The sequence below is a fragment of the Rutilus rutilus genome (genome assembly GCF_951802725.1).
Source record: "Rutilus rutilus genome assembly, chromosome: 24".
Classification (NCBI taxonomy): Eukaryota; Metazoa; Chordata; class Actinopteri; order Cypriniformes; family Leuciscidae; genus Rutilus; species Rutilus rutilus.
In genome coordinates, this window is record NC_140228.1 from 9,574,552 (window position 1) to 9,585,407 (window position 10,856).

Sequence of the window (10,856 nt, forward strand, 5' to 3'; positions counted from 1 at the left end):
ATGAAGTGCTGTATAAATAAAGATGATCGTCTTAACTTTAAATGTTTTTATTTTATTTCTGTACCTTTTTTGTATTAACAAGACATAGCTGCTTATACAAAGTAAGAGACAATGACATACATATACACACAAATACAAATATTAAAGTACAAATAAATGGTAGGAAAAAAACGACTATATCTATACATCTACATATTTTGCTGTGCAAAATCATACTATTATACAAACATTGCTTTTAAAACAAAGCAAATATGGCTGTGATGACTTCTTTCCAGTCTTGCAGTCTCTCATGTTTATTTGTTCATAGAGACAGTGCATATTAATAAACACAAAGCATCTTATATTAATACAAACACACACAAAAGAGAGAGAAAAAAAATCACATTCTAAAAAAACAAGTACATGATTCCATGCGAAAATCAGTCTAAACATATACAGTGCTGCATAAGAGGTCAGAAAAATAGTGACAGGAGAAAGCAAATAACTAAGAGCAATTATTACAAAGAAGAATGACTAAAATCTGAATAGTAAGATACTAATGTTGACAGTGCTGAGTAGTGAGTAAAATAACTTAAAACTTAAAAGAACCGTATGTATCCAGTCTTCTAATTATTGATGGAGTTCTTTCCCTTGCGGCTTTGAATGAAAATACAGACTGGCTAAATTGACTTTTTCTGAGAGGAATAATGCAGTTCCCTCTTTCTCCACCCGTTGTGGACAGATGTGCAGTTGTTCTAACGTTAACATACAGTTTAACGGGGAAGACAGGACTTAAACATAAAACAAACATCTACATATTTGATCAGGTTATCCCAACTTAGCAAATTGTATTTTTTTAGTATCGAGCAACGATGAAAATTAACAGATTTTTTAATCAAGAATTTTTAGTGATTGTTTATACAGAGACTCCAATGGTTTAAGAGTAGTTGTACTCTCTTGTGACCAGGTTGTTAGACCTGATATGAGAGATACATAGAACATAGCGGCCTCTGTTGACATATAATCTCATATATATCTCAAATCTGACAGACTAAATTTGGCCCGGTTACAGACCTTTTTAACTTGAGCCTTAAATGAAAGTCTGGAATCAATCACAACTCCAAGGTACTTCAGATATTCAGATACAACTAGTAGCCTTTCCCCTGATTCGACCACATCTGGTACTACACTTGAGCTATTTGTTTTGGTAAAAAAACCACGCGCACTGTTTTAGTAATAGTTCACTGTAAACAGCATTGTTTTAGCCAAGCTGTGACATTAACCAGGGATTTTGTAGGTTCATTTCCGACTTGTGACACACTGCTCACGTGCATAATAACGGTGCCATCCGCATAAATTTGGATGTTAGTGTCGGGACAAACGGATAGAAGATCATTGATATACAACGTAAATAGCAATGGACCCAGAATAGATCCTTGGGGAACACCTGTGGATATACTTAAGGGGGCTGATTTATAATTCTGAACTCGGACATACTGTGTGCGACCGGACAAATATAATTTTATCCACCTCAAAGTCTCTGGAGAAAAATTAAAACCTAATAATTTAGACATAAGAATTCTGTGGTTTAAAGTGTCAAAAGCCTTCGTGAGGTCAAGAAACAGTGCCCCGACAACCCCACCTTTGTCTAAGAGAGACTTAACTTTTTCAGTGAAATAACAATTTGCCATCTCAGTTGAACAGTTTGCTCTGAAGCCAAACTGCATTGGATGCAAAGCAAATGAACTAGTATTTAGATAATCATTGATTTGCACAGCCAACAATTTCTCAGCAACCTTTGAGACTACAGGTAAAATACTAATAGGTCTGTAATAGGTGCCTCCACTTTTAGATATAGGCACTACAGGAGATGACTTCCAAGCTCATGGGAACGTCGCCTGAGAAACTAAAAGGTTGACAATTTTGGTGATAGGAGTAACTAGTGATAGTGATAGCTCTTTAAGCATTACTCCATCCAAACCAAATATATCTTTTTACTCTGGATGGATTAAGAGATGTAATTGTTCTTAAAATGTCTAATTCAGTGACTGCCTTTAAAGTAAAGGCTTGTTCCTCTGTATTAGCTAGACAAAATTCTGTGTACTCAGGGGAAAAAACATTATTTTTGTGAAGTTGTGACTACAGAATCAATAAAATAATGATTAAGTGCTTCGGCCACTTCAGCTGGATTATTAGTCAGCTTCCCATTTCCTATCAATTCAAGTGATGACCTATCTTTCTTTTTAATCTCATTTTCATTTATTCAACTAGTTCCAGATTATGCCTTAGCTTTTCTGAGTGTCTTTACCACCTTGTTCCTTAACATAACAAAATGTTGGCTTTCATGACTTAACTTTGATTTATTAGTTTTTAAAGCAAGATCCCGTTCTTTCATCAGTTTTAAAATATCAGAATTTATCCAGGGGACAGTGTGCTTTTTATTTTTATGACTAAATTTGCAACTAAAATCTTTAATAGTGTGCTCTAATACTTTGGAGAATATTAGTCTGTCTTTCTCCTGATCTTTTCCTATCAATACATCACCCCATTTAATATGATGAACCGCACTTCTGAAGTCATCTAGTTTATGTTTTGGGATGCCATAAGAATCATATTTCATTAATCAATCACACTGTTTTAGTAAATGTTTCAAATTTTCATAAAAACTACTATTTGAAGAGGGAGGACTATAAATTACAATTATTACAAAGGACATTTGTGGTGATAGAATAAGATTCAGGCCAATACATTCCTAATCCATACAATTTGACCAAGCGATTTCATTACAGTAAAAGATGGTGAATTTATTTTCAAGTGATCACCTAAGAGACCCTTTGGCTTAACTTTAGGGTCCCAAATTGTTCATGTTGATTTCCTGTCCGAAAGATCCCCCATGTTGACTGACTCTGAGCTAAAGAACTCCACCAAGGACAGCAACTTGACGGCTGGGTGATCTGGCTCAGGCTCTGGGTCCAGATCTGCTGGAGGGACGAAAGGCTCCACAACATCCACAGCACTACTGTGACAACAGCAGCCGAAGTGTTGTTTCATAGCCTTCCACACGCTCATGAGGAAAGAACGAATTCCTTTCCTCTTCCTACATTCTGTAGGTTTTTCTGAAATCACACAATTGAAAAGACATCTATTAGAAACATCTCTGACCTCAAATTAAACAATGACACTTATATTTTACTGTTCAATTATTATCTGTAATGTTACGAATCAAGTAATGCAAATATATTATACGACGGCCCTGCTTCTGCTTAATGCCTGCATAAATGTCCCAAAGTCTTATTTCACAATATTAAGCATTGACATCCAGTTTTTCTCAACGTTTTAAACATGTTTTTTCTGGGTTATACAAATGTTAATAGAACATTTTGTTTTATAATTTAAACATTATGGGACCATTACTTTTGAATGTTCTGTCAATGTTCTGAAAAATATGTTAGACAAACGTCCAACTAAAATATTTTGGAAATAATTTCGGAAAGAAAATTTCAGCTGAATTTTGCTGAGCAACGGTTAATATGACAAGACCTTAACCTGTTAAAAGCTTGAAGCAGTCTTATGCACGAAATCTGTATCCGTACACTTTACACCCCCCAGCCTTATTTCAATCTCACCTGTTGAGTTCTTGTTCGCAGGAGAAGCCTCCACGGCACCCTGGGTTGTTAGGCCAGTCAAGGTCACTGTTGGCTCCACAGGAACTTGACCTGGCAGCGGAGGGCACATCATCTCTTGGAGGCTGTCGGAGCTCCACTCGACGCTGTACGTCCCTCTGCTGCTGAGGCTCAACTCTCCACATGACCGCCTGGATGGACATCCATCATCTGGGCTCTGCTGGCTGCCGCTCTTCCTCTTCCTGTAAGCCTGACCTGTGAACACAGAGGAAGAAAACTCAGAAGACAGAGGAGCTAAATCATCAGAGCTGAGACTACAAACCTCCAGACCAGCCGTCTGAGTGGAAGCAGCTCCCCTGGATCTGGAGCGGCCTGAGGCTGGAATATTTCAGACATCACATAGTTAGTTATGTTTTGATAATAATCAATGATCAATGTCAGTGGTCAATTACAAATTGTTACAATAGTTACTCAAATTGAAAGGTTTATTTCACATGCAAGGAATCAAATACATGTGATCACTTAGCTGGGAAAATTGGCAGATCAAATGGGTTAACGTTACGTCACACTAGTTTCTGCACATTAATTTAGTCCATCATCATACCATAACATACCATAAACAAATGAAAAACTAGAGCACTCACCTCTTCTTTCACCCATGTGAGCCATCAACGTCCTCCTCCAACCTGCAATAGAAACAATATAAAATACAATACAAAAACAATAATACAATACAACCCTCCTCTGAAATACTACCAAAAGAAATCAAATAATAAATAAATTAAACAAAAATAATCAAATTAAACACAAAATTAAATAAAACTACAAACTCCTAGTTTAACTCCCAAATAATAACAATTAGATAAAAGCGTCCTCAGAAATAATATGAATATGAAAAAAGGAAAGGATATATCCTCTGATCTACTCCTTCTAGGATATAATAGGTTTTCTCTCAGGAATTCTCCGAATAGCTTCAAAATCGCAAGATCTGCACAGAAAATACTCGGCAAAAGTCTCTGAATTCGCAGCGTCTCTCAACCAACAGATAGCGATGTTTGAGTGTATATTTTTGATTTTGAAGTCAGAATTCATAATACGCGTCGCTATAGCAACTAAAATTCGAATCATCATCGCACGCACACCTGAAGTCGGCATCAATTAATCTACTTATACTTGCAAAACACCCCAATGTACATGCGAAAATGTCATCAAAACAAATCAAACTATCCGGACATAAATACAAAAGATGGAGTATTTGCATGCTGATGATGACTAGTGACGTTTAAAGCCCAACACGCGCGCTTCTGAAAGGCTTGTTGTATGTGTGTGTGTGTGTGTGCCTCCAGGTATATTAGGTAAGCATTCTCTTGGTCGGCGTTACGTCACAAATCATGTGACCTGCGTAGCAACAAGCCGCCGCCGTGTTTGAAGGGTAAAACAAACCGAAGGCAAAGCCCGAGGCAAATCAAAAAGGTATCTATTCACAGAAGTTTTGCTGTGGATTATGTCAGTTATGGATACTAGCGGACTACTTTGTATTAATTATGAATGATATCTGTGTATACGAATGTATGTCGGTGGTGAGAAGTAATAAAACACTCATGTAAAGCGCTTTAATTGTGACTAGCTACATGTCTGTGAAAGGCGCTATATGAATAACGTTACAGATCTTCTATTACAGAATGTCTTATCAGTAGACAGTCTCCTAGCGTCTGTAAAAAAAAAAAATATTGCATCACATTAAGTGTATTGTGACTGTCAAAACATTTTAGTAACTAAACTGAATTTTATTAGGTTTAGTGACAGCATGTTACAATGTTTACATGGTACAATTTCTGGTAAGCTAACGTTACGCTTTTTTATTATTTCAATTCAATTATTGGGATTTGATTTAATACTGACTCATTTGGATAAATATTAGGTAGTCTACGCAAGATAGGCATTCATTTTTCTCAAGAAAAAACAACTCACCTAATGCTGTAAACATACAGAGAGCCCCATCAGCTGGCAGTATTATTTATATTTAGCAAAATACTCCCTATAGCTCTTTTTTCTAGCCAACTATGTGCTTTAGCCTATATTATGGTCATCAAATGGATTTCCTGAGGTAAATGTAATGTGACATAATTGTTCTCCAGCTGTTTTATTGACCCCTTTGTTTGATTGATTGGTCGATATTATGTATGAGGAATATACATTTCGGTAAGTTGTAACGTTACTGTTTCTTTCAACATTGTTCATTCGTGTTTATTTACTGTTAGCTAGTAGAGATGATCGGTTCACGTGCCGCTAGGGATCTGTCGCGTCACATTTACAAGCGCCAAAACGCTATTTCTTGTCTGAATTAAATAAAATAATAAAAGTGACAGAATCTGAGAGCTGAGATTTTTATATATCATAAGTAACCTGCTCTGTCTAGTCTGTCGGTCTCCGTGTCCTCTATGCTTCGCGATTTTTCTGTGCGTGAGAAAATGGATGTGTGGCGTGAAAGCGTGTGAAACGTTGCGTGAGAGTTGGCAGCTCTGGACTGAGTCCTACACTTGCAGTCATGTTTAAATACCCATCAAGCATCGATTACATTAACTATGTTCATTCAAAAGCATTGTGTTACACAGTGGCTGTAATGAACTCAGTCTGTCAGTGGCACAGCTTGTACAGTGTCAGTGAGGGACACAGTTTTTTCTAAAGCCAAAAAAGGCTAACTGCAGAAATGTATCAGTTGCCTCGCTAGGAATCAAATAAAAGGAGAGGTCACTCATTTTTACGCACCAACAACACAAGTTTTCCGGCATGATTTGCAACCAAAGGAAAAGAGTTCGGCGCTCGTTTGTCTTCCGCTTCGTGTGTTGCAGTTGGCGGGCGCTTGTTTGTTTTACCCTTCGCCGCGGTTGCTTTGCGCGCGCAGTGCATTATGGGAGCACAAGTCCCGGATGTCCGAAATCTGTATCCGTACACTTTACACCCCCCAGCCTTATTTCAATCTCACCTGTTGAGTTCTTGTTCGCAGGAGAAGCCTCCATGGCACCCTGGGTTGTTAGGCCAGTCGTGGTCACTGTTGGCTCCACAGGAACTTGACCTGGCAGCGGAGGGCACATCATCTCTTGGAGGCTGTCGGAGCACCACTCGACGCTGTACGTCCCTCTGCTGCTGAGGCTCAACTCTCCACATGACCGCCTGGATGGACATCCATCATCTGGGCTCTGCTGGCTGCCGCTCTTCCTCTTCCTGTAGGCCGGACCTGTGAACACAGAGAAAGAAAACTCAGAAGACAGAGGAGCTAAATCATCAGAGCTGAGACTACAAACCTCCAGACCAGCCGTCTGAGCGGAAGCAGCTCCCCTGAAACTGGAGCGGCCTGAGGCTGGAATATTTCAGACATCACATAGTTAGTTATGTTTTGATAATAATCAATGATCAATGTCAGTGGTCAATTACAAATTGTTACAATAGTTACTCAAATTGAAAGGTTTATTTCACATGCAAGGAATCAAATACATGTGATCACTTAGCTGGGAAAATTGGCAGATCAAATGGGTTAACGTTACCTCACACTAGTTTCTGCACATTAATTTAGTCCATCATCATACCATAACATACCATAAACAAATGAAAAACTAGAGCACTCACCTCTTCTTTCACCCATGTGAGCCATCAATGTCCTCCTCCAACCTGCAATAGAAACTATATAAAATACAATACAAAAACAATATTACAATACAACCCTCCTCTGAAATACTACCAAAAGAAATCAAATAATAAATAAATAAAACAAAAATAATCAAATTAAACACAAAATTAAATAAAACTACAAACTCCTAGTTTAACTCCCAAATAATAACAATTAGATAAAAGCGTCCTCAGAAATAATATGAATATGAAAAAAGGAAAGGATATATCCTCCGATCTACTCCTTCTAGGATATAATAGGTTTTCTCTCAGGAATTCTCAGAATATCTTCAAAATCGCAAGATCTGCACAGAAAATACTCGGCAAAAGTCTCTGAATTCGCAGCGTCTCTCAACCAACAGATAGCGATGTTTGAGTGTATATTTTTGATTTTGAAGTCAGAATTCGTAACCATAGACTGTCGCTATAGCAAATAAAATTCGAATCATCATCGCACGCATGATGGGGGCGTGTCAGTGAAAAAAACATGGTGGAATAGAGTGGTGCAGAGCCATAGAGATGAACGCAACTTTGATGTATTTTGAAGCCTAAATGCAGTAGCCAGGAGTAAAATACTAAATGCTATAACGAACTACACCACGGTCTCACGACTTCAGTGTCACCACCACTAAGCTTCACACAACTCTTTTAGTTTATATATATATATATATATATAAACATTTTCCCATAAATTTTAAGTTTTAATAGTTTATAAGAGCACAATTATAAGCATAACGAGAATGTAAACGCGGACTGAGCATACCTGTTCGCTGTGATGACGTTTAATCTCCTCGACTGCCTCTGTAGTCCCACCGTCTTATGAAACTTACATTGTTTGAAAATATTGATTAGAATATTTATATAAAACAGATATGTTTCTAACTCTGCGTATCTGAATTTTTGTGTAGCTGGCAGTGTATAGGAATTTACTCTAATTCTACATGTTTTCACTGTTATACGGTAGGGGGCGCTATGACACATCTTCTAGGACAGAATCTCCGGGACGGGTCAAAACACAGGAGAAGAAGAAGCTGAAACAAGTGATAGAAGATTGTTTGCTCAAATGTAAATAACGTGATCGTCAAACATTAAACAGCGTGTGAATCTAAACTGCTTAATATTACCAAATGAAATGAAGCGTAACCAATGAAGAGAAAACGACTGTGAAGCTTTGGGGGTGTTGGACTCGATCTACTCCATCTGTGTTTTGATCATCGTTCTGAATCTGATCAAGGCGTAGTCTTTGACAAAAATGTGATTTTCTCAGCTTTTTTTGTTTAAAATGTTGCCTTTCTTTATGAAACTTACCGACATTCAGGTTTTGATAAAAAAAAAAAAGAATGCATGAAGCTAATAAAATGTTTTAAAAATTAAAGTACAGTTAAAGGTATTTTTCAAGTATAAACCAATAATATCTACATTTGAACATAGTAGTATACTGCAGATGCAAAAATAACATAGTAAACTATAAGTATAATGTTATGTTCACTTAAAGAAAACTTAAAAGTATACTTGCAGTATAAACTACTAAACTAGTAGTTTACTGAGAGCACACTTCAGTGTGTACTTTCATCAACTAAAAAATGTACTACTTGTATTAAAATAGTAAACTACTAGTGTACTCATAAGTTCACTTGTAGAACAGATGCATTACAAATGAGAAACCTAGTTGTGTACTTAAAGTTTACTACTCTTACACTTATAGTACACTTAAACATATACTTATATACAAAAAGTGGGCCAATTTAGTCCCAAGCCGTATTGAAATTGTTCACTTACATGTTTACTACAATTTTCAAGACTTGAGACCTGAATCTTTCTAATAATACGTAATATTAATTAAGAAAAGAAAATGAAAACAGAGGTTGACTCGCAGCACTAGCATAATCTAGCATAATAGCTGACTGGTTTTTTTTACAATGGAGAGGGCTGTCATGAGCCTAATTTTCCTATTCTTTGAAAGAATTTATTTAAAGGGATCATGTCACACTTTTTATAATCCGACTAAGATCCACTTATAATGTTTGTCAAGATTTTTATTGAGCTGAATGATGACAGCACTGTTTTCTGCAGAGCTGCTTTACAGCTGAATGGAACTCATTACATAATTGATGAACTTTACACAATTACTGAACTGAATCAACTATGAACCGACTCCAGCTGAATAATGACACTACTGTCTTAGAGCTGAATCTTAGAGAATTGAATTGTGTTTGCATTATTGATCCTTATCTTTCAGTTTATCACTGTAAAGCTGCTTTGAAACAATCTCTATTGTATGAAGTGCTGTATAAATAAAGATGATCGTCTTAACTTTAAATGTTTTTATTTTATTTCTGTACCTTTTTTGTATTAACAAGACATAGCTGCTTATACAAAGTAAGAGACAATGACATACATATACACACAAATACAAATATTAAAGTACAAATAAATGGTAGGAAAAAAACGACTATATCTATACATCTACATATTTTGCTGTGCAAAATCATACTATTATACAAACATTGCTTTTAAAACAAAGCAAATATGGCTGTGATGACTTCTTTCCAGTCTTGCAGTCTCTCATGTTTATTTGTTCATAGAGACAGTGCATATTAATAAACACAAAGCATCTTATATTAATACAAACACACACAAAAGAGAGAGAAAAAAAATCACATTCTAAAAAAACAAGTACATGATTCCATGCGAAAATCAGTCTAAACATATACAGTGCTACATAAGAGGTCAGAAAAATAGTGACAGGAGAAAGCAAATAACTAAGAGCAATTATTACAAAGAAGAATGACTAAAATCTGAATAGTAAGATACTAATGTTGACAGTGCTGAGTAGTGAGTAAAATAACTTAAAACTTAAAAGAACCGTATGTATCCAGTCTTCTAATTATTGATGGAGTTCTTTCCCTTGCGGCTTTGAATGAAAATACAGACTGGCTAAATTGACTTTTTCTGAGAGGAATAATGCAGTTCCCTCTTTCTCCACCCGTTGTGGACAGATGTGCAGTTGTTCTAACGTTAACATACAGTTTAACGGGGAAGACAGGACTTAAACATAAAACAAACATCTACATATTTGATCAGGTTATCCCAACTTAGCAAATTGTATTTTTTTAGTATCGAGCAACGATGAAAATTAACAGATTTTTTAATCAAGAATTTTTAGTGATTGTTTATACAGAGACTCCAATGGTTTAAGAGTAGTTGTACTCTCTTGTGACCAGGTTGTTAGACCTGATATGAGAGATACATAGAACATAGCGGCCTCTGTTGACATATAATCTCATATATATCTCAAATCTGACAGACTAAATTTGGCCCGGTTACAGACCTTTTTAACTTGAGCCTTAAATGAAAGTCTGGAATCAATCACAACTCCAAGGTACTTCAGATATTCAGATACAACTAGTAGCCTTTCCCCTGATTCGACCACATCTGGTACTACACTTGAGCTATTTGTTTTGGTAAAAAAACCACGCGCACTGTTTTAGTAATAGTTCACTGTAAACAGCATTGTTTTAGCCAAGCTGTGACATTAACCAGGGATTTTGTAGGTTCATTTCCGACTTGTGACACACTGCTCACGTG